Source organism: Chionomys nivalis, chromosome 14, assembly GCF_950005125.1.
Source record: "Chionomys nivalis chromosome 14, mChiNiv1.1, whole genome shotgun sequence".
Taxonomy (NCBI): domain Eukaryota; kingdom Metazoa; phylum Chordata; class Mammalia; order Rodentia; family Cricetidae; genus Chionomys; species Chionomys nivalis.
In genome coordinates this window covers 57636086-57649062 of record NC_080099.1, presented here as the reverse complement: position 1 = coordinate 57649062, position 12977 = coordinate 57636086, and the positions used below count along the sequence as shown (strand labels likewise).

General features: G+C 42.9%; 1 protein-coding gene across 1 annotated transcript in view; it reads left to right on the top strand.

The window, feature by feature from the left end:
• Mapre2 (microtubule associated protein RP/EB family member 2) overlaps positions 1 to 12977 on the top strand; it is a 144086-nt gene that overhangs the window by 12146 nt on the left and 118963 nt on the right. Inside the window, exon 2 of the mRNA XM_057788548.1 lies at positions 10673 to 10734. The gene's annotated coding sequence lies outside the window, so the exon portion shown is untranslated. The remainder of the gene's footprint in view (positions 1 to 10672; positions 10735 to 12977) is intronic.

Below are 12977 nucleotides of genomic sequence, written 5' to 3'. Positions count from 1 at the left end.
TGTAGCCATTCATGGTTGCTAAGGAATTTTTATATACAGCAGCACAGCAATTCTTTATGTAGACACTTTATAGAACACTATAAACACAAGAGCCCAGAGTTTAGATGGCATGCCCAAAGTCACATAACTGGGGAAATGTTGCACCCAGGATCTTTACTGCAGTTCCGATGCTTCTCTCAGGCAGGTTTACAAATCTCAGGATGTCCTCGGAAGATCTATTAACCCATGAAGATACTGAACTAAAGCAGTGACCCAACCTAAAAAGATCTCATGTTTCTCTCAGAAAGATGGGTAATGATTTAAAATTGAGGAGACCATAAACAGGGGCCCCTTGACATTCTGAAATTCATAGGCACTTCTCTGTTTCAAATTCCCAGTGCATCAAGAAAGGGCATGTTCCGGATGTGGCTGAAGCACAGGCCATGTCAGAAGGCATTTGGAATCAGAGGCTTTTGGGGAAGGGTGGTGGGACAAGCCTAGCATCCCAGGTAACTCTGTGGACAACCTTGGCACAGGGTAGCTCTGGATAACCTCGGCACAACTGGTTTAGAAGCAACAAGGTGAAGGAGTTAAGGTTTTACTTGTTTTCTTCTGACAAATCAGCAAGTCACCTGACCACGCTCCCGTATCTCACACACTGGATATTTGTGTGGTGGTTTAGAGATGCCATTGTCCACACAAATAAACATAAAAGAAGTGACTCAGCTCCAAGTGCTTGCCTTACAAGCATCAGGAGGAGAGTTTGGATCCTCTGCATCCTTATTAGGGAAAAAAAAAAACAGGGCCGGGTGGTGTTGGCACACTCCTTTAGTCCCAGCACTTGAGAGGCAAAGGCAGGCAGATCTCTATGATTTTGAGGCCAGCCTGGTCTACAGAACAAGTTTCTGGACAGCCAAGGCTACATAGTGAAAACCTGTCTCAAAAAACCAAACAACAACAAAAAAGACACGTGTCTTTAAGCCTAGCACTGGGAAGGCAAAGATAGAGGCACAGGGCCCAGAGCCTATTGGCTAGCCAGGGTAGATAAATTAGTTCAGTAATAAACCTTGTCTTAAGAATAAATAAATAAGGTGAAACATTGAAGACACCCCCTCTGGCATCTAAGAAAAATAACAGCTATTTCATTGAAGGTACTCATATGATGAGATCCAGAGCTATCTATTCTGGTCAGCAGAGGGGAAAGCATAAAAGTGTATTAATCAATCTCAGTGCATTTGCAGAGTAATTAGCTAATTGAGTCTGTATCACCTTAGACAGCAGAGAACGTTCCCTAAGGATCTGAGACGCTGGACAAATCCATTATCCTGAAGGATTAGAGATTTAAGAGGACAGGGAAAATGGCAGGAAGCTAGATACCCCAAGGATGGACTTTCTGTCTTAATTTCTTTTCTTTTTCATCCATTGCAAGGTCTCAACTATGAATGAATGCATTTGAATCAGGATCGACTGAGTGAATGGGCCATCTGGCTGAGTGTGTTAGGTTGCCATAGTAGCATGTTTTCTCAAGAGTCTTGAGAGAGGTCATGTGCCTTGCAGTTCAAGGGGTGGTCCTCAGACCAGCAGCACCAGTGTCCCCTGGAAGCTGAGCAAAAAATCAGGACCACGAGGGATGCACCCACCCACTGTGACAGTGGAACTGATTTATTGGGAGCCCACCAAGGCCAGCTGGTCTGGGACTGAATAAGCATGGGTTGATTCCGGACTCTCTGAGCATGGCAGTCAATGAAGACTGATGAGAAGCCAAGGACAATGGCACTAGGTTTCGATCCTAATACATGAACTGGCTTTGTGGGAGCTTAGCCTGTTTGGACGCTCACCTTTCTGGACGTAGATAGAAGGACCTTGGTCTTCCCGCAGGGCAGGGAATTTGGACTGCTCTTCAGTATCGAGAGGGAGGGGGAATGGAGTGGGGGGAGGAGAAGAGGAGTGGGGATAGGGGGAGGGAAGTGGGGGGAGGGCAATATTTGGGAGGAGGGGAGGGAAATGGGAAATGGGGAGCAGGTGGAAATTTTAATTAAAAAAGAATAAAAATAAATAAATAAGTAAAAAAAAAAAAAAGAAGAAGATATCTTTTTGGCTTGGATTTTGCAAGCACAAATAATAAGATATTTGAAAATAAATAAAGCATTGAGTCACTGCATAAGCAAAAAAAAAAAAAAGGCGGGGAGAATGCGGGCTCCCACCCCTGCGCATTGCTACTGAGTCACAATCTGCAGTTTTTCAAGAGTGGGATTGCCAGGTGAATCACACTCTGAAAAACATTCCCTTAGCTGAAATTGAGACGCAAGATGCTCACTTTCAGAGTGAAGAACACAACGCTCACTCTCTGCACATTAGTTGAGACAATAGCAGCGATGAGTCTTTCCCGTTAGTGTGTCACTCCCTGTCCTTAACAGCGCACTCACAGCCCTGGTTATGACTATTAAGTGTTTGTCGCTAACTCATCCACGTGTCTGCTGGCACTGTACACATCTCCTTCATCTAGCACAGGGCCTGGCATCTGACAGGTAAGCGTGTCAGTAGCAAAACCCCCAGCTGCCCAGACCAACATGCGTAGGCTTGGACCCCGTCCTGCCACAGCCTCAATCCATGCATCTATGAGCCATGGAGAAGCATGCCCCTCCTGGGGTTTGGAAGGGAAAGAATGGATCCGTGTGCTAACACAGCACCTGGTGCACACTGGCTCTTCATGAGTGGCATGGATTCATACGTGCTCAGTGGCTGCTGAACAAATAAAATTTAAAAAAAGGAACCTTATATAATAACTCTAAAGCTGAGAAGCTCGTGTCCTGCTACCATATACAAGTCTGAGTTTTAAATTATATGGTAAAAAGGCAAACAGGGTCAGAATGAATTTATAGGAAATGTGTGCGGTTAGGAATCAAAAAACTAGTATTTGCCCGACTGCGCCCTTGTCAGCTGCTACCTCTCAGTGCCTTGGTTTCTCCACCTGAAGAGTAAAATCCCTTAAGTCGTCTTTATGTCAAAGAGCTATAATGGAAGCTTCCTGCAGATCTCAGTGTAGGAAGTCATACCTTATTCACACTTCAGCTCCTACCTACTTTTTAACGCAATGCCAAGTTCATAGGAGATGGTCACAGGGCAGGAGTGTCCGGTGGGATTCAGGCGTGTGCTCTCTGTGGGGATGAAAACCTCACCCCCAAGCACAGTATCTTTTAGCACGATATCCTGGGGTGCAGGGGAAATGGCTAGAGGACAAGGGTCTAAAAGGGCTTCTTGCAGGTGGGGCAGGGTGGGTAAGAGAGAAAGTGGTGGGGAAAGGCGAGGGGACACTGGGACAGTTTTGTGTCTTCTAGTCAGAGCCCAGGCGCGTTATAAAGGGAACCTCCAAAGGAGGGAGCAGATAAGTTATGATTTGAGAACTGACGGGTATATATGGAAAAGTTGCAGTTGTGGCAGTACCTATAATCTCAGCGTTCAGAAGACAGAGGCAGGAGGATCACAAGATTGATGACAACCTGATCTATATTGCAACCTCCAAGCCAACATGGGCTGCACAGCAAGACCCCACCTCACAAAAGAAAAAGAAATTGGGGCACGCGAGTAGTGGCTCAATGGCTGTTTGCTGCCCTTGTAGAGGACCCGTGTTCAGTTTCTGGCACACACATGGTGGTTCACAGCACCCCTAAATCCAGTTCAAGAGGATCCAATGCTTGCTTCTGACCTCTATAGGCATAGCCATCCATGGTGTGTATATATGCATGCAGACAAATCACTCCTATGCATAAAAATACAAAAGAAAAATTGTAAAAAACAAAAGAACAACAAAAATATAACGGAAGGAAGTTCTTGAAAAACTTCAAGGAGGCCGGTAAGATATTCAGTCAATAAAGTGTTGCTAGGTAAACATAAGGGCCTGAGTTCAATCCCAGAAACTACATAAGAAATCCAAGAATGGTTGTGTGCAGGCCTTTTGTTTTGTTTTTGATTTTGATTTTCAAGTCAGGGGTTTTCTGTGTAGCCCTGGCTGTCTCTCTGTAGACCAGGCTGGCCTTGAACTCAGAGATCTGCTTGCCTCTGCCTCCTGAGTGCTGGATTAAAGGTGTGGGCCACCACCTTTGAAGGTCTTTTGTTTTTCTGCAAGTCAGTAGTAATTTATTTTAATGCCTTGAAACTCATTGGAAGGGTTGATGTTTTTATTTTTGCATTTTCATACATCACTGTACTAATTTCCACAGCACTGTATTAATAAAGGCATTTCATAAGGTGTGCAGTGTGTGCTGAGGATGTCCTCATGGTCCCTGCCTTGCCCCTGTGAGTCCTCCTTTCTGTTCTCTGTTTCCCATGATGTTCCACCAGACAGCTTCACTTCTATACTTTTCATAAATTTTTTCTTGCGTATGGGATTTTTTTATTAAATTTGTTTATGGATTTTTTTTAATCCTGGTATTGGGAGGCAGAGTCAGGAGAATTCCTGGGGTTCGTTGATAGGCTATCTTAGCCTACTCAGTGAAGTCCAGGCTAAAAGGAGACCCCATCTTAAGAAATAAAAGAGAGATGGGGCTGGAGAGATGGCTCAGAGGTTAAGAGCATTGCCTGCTCTTCCAAAGGTCCTGAGTTCAATTCCCAGCAACCACATGGTGGCTCATAACCATCTGTAATGCGGTCTGGTGCCCTCTTCTGGCCTGCGGGCATACACACAGACAGAATATTGTATACATAATAAATAAATAAATAAATAAATAAATAAATAAATAAATAAATAAATAAATAATAAAAGAGATGGTTCTGGAGGCATGACAATATTTCACGTTGACCTCTAGGTTCCCTATACATATGAACATACAAACACATGTGCCCACAGGTGAGCATATACACACAGGCAAATATTTTCACACTGGACGTTTTGGTTGGATTTCCTCCATAAAACCCCTTCTCCCTCAAGTGTGACTGGAGCTTTACCTCTGGCACATCCTAGACTATTTCCTAGTTAGATGGAGTTCAGGACGTCATCCACTAAAGGAATCGAGTTACTGATACAACTCCCAAACTTTCAGCAGTAGCTTCCTCTACAAGGAAAAGTCCACAGCAGAGGCACCAAGAGCAACCCAGGGCTCTGCACAGAGGCTTAGGCAGGAAACTCGCGTCCAGAGACTATGCCAACATTTCCACAGATCCACACACTAACACATTTTACACACTTTGTTGAAAACAGTAAGAAAAAATATGAGAGTTTTACAAGATTTTCCCAAAGCACAATGCAAACAGTGGAGGCCATTTGTGTTTTAAGAGAGATTATGATGCCCCGAACACCAGTGTCCTGACGTCTGTTGACCCATAGAGCCTATGGAGTGTTACCCTGTAACATCTTTAGCATGCTGCTCTCCTAGTGGGCCAGGAGAGCAACAGGCGACAAAGACAGGACACATGGAAAAAACATCTTTAGTTCTAGCCGTGCCCCAAACACTGTACTATAAGCTGTGATATCAGACATGAAGCTGAAGCTCTCAGGGCAGCTTTGCTGCTTTGCTATGTTTTGGTATCAATCACACACAGAGCAAGGGCTATTCTATACCTACCATGTTTCCAGTGTCAGATGATTAAAAATAGATCAAAGATTTTGTTTCAATGGTGCAATTATAGAAAGCATTTTGTGGGGTTACAGTGCAGGCAACATTTCTCATGGATGCAGTTTGCCTGGTCTTTTTAAAGAATTTTACATTTTGTGGGGTTACAGTGCAGGCAACATTTCTTATGGATGCAGCTTGCCTGGTCTTTTTTTAAAGAGTTTTTCCTTCACAGCATCACTCTTTAAAAAAATAAATGCTAAAATAGAAAGGGCAATCTTAAAAATTATTTTTGTCCTGGTTCATGTGGGAAGCAACGGATGGATCAATGCGGGATTCTAGGAAGAGCGTTATGCTGTGCTTGAAGGAAAAGAAGCCAAATGTGTAGCTATCATCTGGCCTTGTCCTTTCAGTGTATGGAAACGAAATCATGGAACCCTGAGAAGTTTATACTGCCATTATCACCCTCAGTATATACCGCCCAAATCCCTTTATCATAGAGCAATTTTTTTAAAGTCCTTAAATACATAGCACGGATCATTTGGTAATTTGTCTTTCTTAAGGAGAATGAGTCATACCAGACTTAATATCCAAGAATATCCAAGATCCTGTGGAACCTGACCTCCATTGCCAGCACATACCCTCCCCCACTGGTGTTTGGTTTCTCTGGTGCGTGCTGAGCCCTGTGATTCCCGGCAATGAGCCCCTGGCGGCTCTAGGCTTCCCCTGGAGAGGCCACAATCCCAGCCCAAGACCACTAATTGACGTGGTGCATGCTGGAAGTTGGTATCAAGCGAGATCAGTCTCGGGATTAATAGCATGTGCCTCTCTGCTAATGTTTATAAGATGTCCCGTTCCTAGAAAGCTGTGGACCTCCCGCATGGTCGACTAGGATCTACATCTGGAGCCATGCAGCATCTCAGGGAGCAGTAGGGAGTTTAGAAGTCGGATACAGTTCATTCTGAAGACCTGGGACAGCCAAGTCAAACCCTGAGCGGAAACCCAGACTCAGACCCCAGCTGTGCCACCTTCTTGAAAAAATCAGGAACTGCTGGGGAGGCCTGATGCTGTCTCTAAGAAGGGAATGGTTTGACCTTGTGTGGATTGGAAGCTATATTGCCCAGGTACACAGCAATAAAAGAACAATAAGTTAGCCAATGGCATGCATAATTAGAAATACTTTTACATCCACGTTTCTATCCTGATGTATCTCTTATGTGCCTGAGGTTTTATGGCCAGGCATAAAGACAGCAGTAATTTGGGCTCAGGGGAGGGAAAAATCTTCCTAACTAAGATATTCTGCTGGCATATCTTGGATATGAGATGCTAGAATTCTGAGTTTGTTAAAAAAAAAAAAAGGATTAGAAACTGCTAGAGGGTATACTTCTATGAAAGTAGAGAATGTGCTTAGTTCAATCCTGCTCATTTCTCAAGAGTTCTCTGGTGCTCGGTATCACAGAAGACCTAAGTCTGTGTGATTTGATAAAATGAGAGTCACGTTGTGTCCAGTTTAGAAAAACACCATCTGCCTTGTCTACAAAATCCTACAGAAAATAAAATTCTATTCCTATACAGCTAGATGTATAATCCAGAGGAATTCCTGCTTGGTGTGGACGTCATAAAATTTAGATCCATTAAGTTTCATGAAGTATCAACCTGATGTGTAGAATTCACTGGTAGCTCTCACTGTGTTTGTATTAATGTTTCAACTTTCGATTAAGAATCGCACAGGTGGGAGGCTAGAGAGCTGGTTCGGAGGTTAAGAGCGCTTGCTGCTCTTGCAAAGGACCTAAGTCAGGTTCCCAGCATCCTCCTGGTGGCCCACTACTGGCTGTAACTTCAGTTCCGGGAGATCCAATGCCTTTCTCTGATCTTCATGGGAACCGGACGTTCATGTGCTGCACAGACACCCCTAGGCAAAACACTCAAACATAAAATAAAATAATAAAATAAGAAGTTGGAAAGGTAAGTGTAGGCAGAAGTGGGATTACACCAGAGAAAACTTTAAATTATTCTATCAAGAAAGTGCTGGGAAGGTTCATCCGGGCTGCTTTTATGAAATCTGAGTCTCACAATGTCATACAAGCCATCCAGTCTGACTCCCTGCCCTCATGTTGTATATTATTGCTAGCCTCATTGCAGCTAGCTTATCTCATACTTACTCTTATCATTTAATCTCCAGCTACTTGCTGCCCAGTGGCATCGAGTATCATTTCTCCTGTCGTTTGCTCTCTGCCCTCCTTCCTCAGTTAAGTGTTCCTTCTTATTTCTTGCCCAATTGTTTTTTTTTTTTTCTTGCTGTTGAGATATAGACAAAATGTCTCTCCTGGTTCATGCTACTTCACATGAGCAAAATTTATCCATTTTCTTTTGGACTGTAAGTTTGACATCAAGACTAAGAATCTTGGCTAGGCCCTGGATCCTGGATCTCCTTGTTTGCTTATGACTCTTTTTTTCCCAGCTCTTTCTAAGATATATCAAAGGACTAGATTTTTAAAAAAGATTTATTTGTATCATATGTGTATGTGTGTTTTGCCTGTGTGTGTATGTGCTGTGTGTCTGCAGAGACCAAAAGAGGGTGCTGGAGCTCCTAGCGTTACCATGTGGCTACTTGGAACTGAACTTGGGTCCTCAGCAGAAGCAGCCAATGCTCTTAACCACTGAGTCATCTCCCCAGCCCCAAAGGTCTGGCTTTTAGGATTCAAGACGTGAGAAGTAGAGAGAACAGATGGTAAATAAAGCTTGTAAGGTATAGTCCCCTGCTAGCTGCATGTCCGACTGATTGCCCCATTCTGAGTCTCCGTTCTGTTTATAATAAGATGGCTTTATCTAATAAAATTAAATTAGACAAAAATCTGTGTACTGTCTAGCACATACAGGGTTCCATAGATGATCTCACAATTCTCCAAGCCGATCTGTCACGCTGCTAAGCAATTAACAACTGGCTGTTTTGAATAAACAGAGAAAGGTCACTTGAGTATAGATGAGACAGAATCTTCTAAGGGCTTTAGATATACTTGTGCTCCCGCCTCCGAGCGTGATAGCCAGCCTCTTGTTTAATAACTTAGCTACTGAGGACTAGTTAAATAAAGAAGAAAAGTGAAAGTTTTATTCTGATTCAGTTAATTGGAAGACTTTAGAATGAGAGTCAATATTGGTACGAGCTGAGTTTTTTAATCTGAATTTCACTAAACTAGTGTTGAACTAAAGAAACATGAAATAACAGCATAGAAGTAAATTCTGTTATAAAACAAATAAGGACATTCATTCTCTGTTCAATATAAAATTTTATATATAGAGTGAGTTTACCTGAATTCTATTCTTGAAATCATTAATGTGAAATATTCAACCTTTTAAATAAGTAAGAAAATTTAAGTTTTCATCTGAACTTTGAACACTATAGGTGAGTTTCTCTTAACTGAAATGCTTGGTCCCAGATATGAGATTTCAACTGTTTTGACATTTTTTAATATTTGCATATACATAATGAGTTCTCTTGAGGATGGGACCTAAGTCTAACACAAAATTCATTGTGCTTCATATACACTTTGGGCATGTAATCTCAAGGCCATTTTATATAATATTTTAAATGGTCGTCTGATGTGGAATTCCCCTCTGTATGCTGTGAATACCACTGGTTAATAAAGAAACTGCTTTGGACCTATAGCAGAGCAGAACAGAGATAGGCAGGGGAAACTAAACTGAATGCTGGGAAAAAGAAGGCAGAGTCAGTGAGAAGCCATGAAGCCGCCTCCAGAGACAGACATGCTGGAACCTTGCTGGTAGGCCATGAGCTTCATAGTAAAATATAAAATAACAGAAACGGGTTAATTTAAGAGATAAGAATGAGCTAGAAATATATACATAAGCTAATAGGCAAGCAGTATTGTAATTAATACAGTTTCTGTGTGATTATTTTGGAGCTGAACAGCTGAGTACAAACAAGCAGCCTCATACAACAGTTGTCAGCATGAAACCGTACAAGGATGTTTAGATTTTGGAGACTTTGGAGTTTCTGACCCCTAGACTGGGGGATGTGCCCTTGTGTAACCTTAACAATTCAGCAGTCACCAAGCTTTTATTCATTCAACATTTGTATTCTTTTCTTCTTCACTACTCTTACATAAACTTACATAAACTACCCATTCCCCCTTTTAAAAATCAACAGTAGCATCTTTAGAGCCTCGTCCCAGATGAATCGCACTGTGTTAAATTTGCTGTAGATGTGTTATTTTGTGCATGGTTGGTTCTAAAAAGGACCAAAAGAAGAGCCAGGCGGTAATGGTGCATGTATTTGTCCCCAGCACTTGAGAGGCAGGCAGATCTCTTGAGTTCAAGGCCAGCCTGGTCTACAGAGTGAGTTCCAAGACAGCCAGGGCTATACAGAGAAACCCTGTCTCTGGACAAGGGGGTTAGGGTGGGGGGCGGGAGAGGGAGAGAAACCAAAAGCATTCCTGAGTTGGTCATAGACAGAAAACATAGCAGATGAATCTTCAGGGAGAGAATCCAGGTGGAAGGTGGGAAGGGTCGTCTCTCACTTGTTGCTAAGGATGATGGGAAAGATGGGTAAGCTGTGCATACATGCATGGCAGGTCACTTAGCAGTATCTAGTAGGACCATTAGCAGTCTCCCCTATAGCCTTCGCGGTGGGCCTCAAAGCCAGGACCACCCATATCTCTTGGACTCCAGAATTGGGTCTATTCCTCATCAACTGTATGGTTTAACCTGATAGTATTTTGGAGGGAATAGTGAACTCTTAGAAAGCAGATAAATTTCTGTTGTGTGTATTTTTTTTTCAAGTCTAGCTTGGCATTGTTTATAATGTTTATGTTGTCCAAATTAGCCAAAAAAATGTTTTTAGCTAAGCCCATATTGATACTAGATTTAAAATAGCCAAGTTTGAGCAAGTTCAGACTCTAACTGATGTTGGTACATGACACCCCAGTAGAGGCCCTGCTTCTGAGTTATCTGGTGGTGTAGAACTTTTATTATATCACACCATGCTAAGAAGACTGGGAGATCTTTTCTAAATCTGTCATTATACAAGTTTTCAAAGTAAAATCAGTTGGTTTTAGATATGGGGGGAGGCAATGCTTTGAATTCTTTTTTCATGACATTACTTTCTCATTCTTTTCCTTTTCCAGGGCCCTGTTTCCCAGAGGAACCATTCATTTCAACAGCCAGGGAGAGCTCCTGGATGTTCAAAGTAAGGTTTCAAGATGATCTAGCTTGTAGATGCCTTGTCTGTGGGTTAAGTTGAAGTGACTGATGCTACTGCCTGAGTGACCAGCTCAGCTTCAAAATTCCACTGCGTGGTTGAAGGCAGTGTTTGAATAAATGTGCTCCACAAAGGAGCTGCTCTTCAAGTGATATATTCACAAAGTCCTCGGAAGCATGGCCACACCAGTGAAAGCTGAATTTGGGAGACCTTATTAGTGGCCACTGGAGGGAGACATATCAAGATATGGTCAAAATAATCCTATGACGTTTCTAGTTATTTTTAATAGAGGAAAGTAGTGAACTTCATTATTTTATTTATTTAGTTAGTTAGTTAGTTAGCTAGTTTTATTTTATGTGCATTGGCGTTTTGCCTGCATGTATGTCTGTGTGAGGGTGTCAGATACCCTGGAGCTGGAGTTACAGACAGTTGTGAGCTGCCATGTGGGTTCTGGGGATGGAATCCAGGTGTTCTAGAAGAGCAGTCAGTGCTCTTAACCTCTGGTCCATCTCTCCAGCCTCCTCTGGCTATTTTTAAATAAATATCGTTGTATTTGTTACTGTTGAGAGTATAAGGTGAGCCTCTATGAAGTGAGAGGGCATGGAAAAGAAGGAAGGCAGGGATGGAAAGAGGAAAGGAAAGAGAGGAAGAGGAAGAAGGAAAAAGGGAGGGAGATGAGAGAAGGAGAGAGGGTCATGGGATCAATGCACAAATCATGGCAAAGGCAAAGGCCCCTTTTGTTTTCAGTTTCTGGTTTGTTTGAGACAGGGTCGTTTTGAGTTTCAGCTGTATCCCAGTGGTACCCTAAACCTCTGCCTGACAATGCCTTCAAAGTTCGCCTCCAGGGGCTCCCTAGAACAAAGGAACAATTAACTAAAATTCCACCAGATGGCAATATTTGGAAAGTCATTCGGAGAGATTTCAAAGCTATACATGGGCCTTAATTATTTCTGGTCTCAGGAAGCATCAGGTTCTACCTAGACTTCATCAAAAGTGTTTTCTTTTCCTTCATAATATCAAAAAGAATGTGTAGAAGTGTAGAGGGTATGTGGAATTGTATATGTTATTTTAACTTCTGGAATGCTAAAACTAGAAACCCCATCTTCAGAGAGTTGGCTCTCTCCAAAGCATTGGTATATGTGACCGAGGTGTGAGTGATTCCCCAACAGGCATTCGTCTGCATTCAAGGCTCAAATCTGTGAGTGTGACACTTTTGCTTTCACCCCCACACACACTGGGAGAAATGCTATAGGGGTGACAGACACTGTTAAGAGGCTCCTTTGAGAAAAGAAACCCGAACCCTGCCCGCCCCCACACACACACCCAGGTTACTTATCAGGAAGTCCCCTTGGTATTACACCAAGGGAAATGTGTGTGTCTAGAACTGCCATTTGTACTGGTCTGGGATGATTAAGGGTTATCAGAGGGGATAAGCAAACCCTTTTCACCCTAGTCAAGTAGACACCCCGACCCTGAGTGCCCCAGGGCCCAGCAGACTTTAGAGCAAAGTGGGGTCAGGGTGTAGAAAGGCAGCAAAGAGAAAGTGAACAAGGAAGAACCAAGAAGAGAGTCTTCCTGAACTTCCTGTACCCCTAGGAAGCAGGCCCTGGGGGGTACAGGGGGCCTTAAATAAGTCCTGATCCCTCTGGTGGATCTGTCTGGATGTCTGGGGTAATCCTAACTGACTTGCAGAGCACTGAGAATGGACCCACTCATACCCCTGTCTGCCCTCAGAAATGTCTCCGTTTTTATCATTATCCTGCATCCCAACTGGCATGGTTGAAGAAGTAGAAAAAGATGAGCCATTGTCTACACTATATCTCTTTATAAATCTTTTCTCTGCGGCTATGGGACAAATATTTTTTTAATTTTACTTTAATTTTCATACAAGTGGGGCAGCTCATTAAGGAAAGTATCTGCCATGCAAGCATGAGGACCTGACTTTTGAGTCCTAGAAACCAAGTAAAAAACCAGACATGGACTGGAATGATAACTCGCCACTTAGAGCACTGTTCTTGCAGAGGGTTGGTTACCAACATTCACGTGGTGGCTCATGACCATCCCTAACTCCCGTTCAGAGGGATCCAAAGCCACCTTCTGACCCACAGACACCAGGCACACATATGTTGCACAGACTCACGTGCAGGCAAAATACCCATACATAAAATCAAGTAAATAAATGTTTTTGAAATTTAAAAACAAAATCAGCTCATCAGCCTTTAAAAATCCCC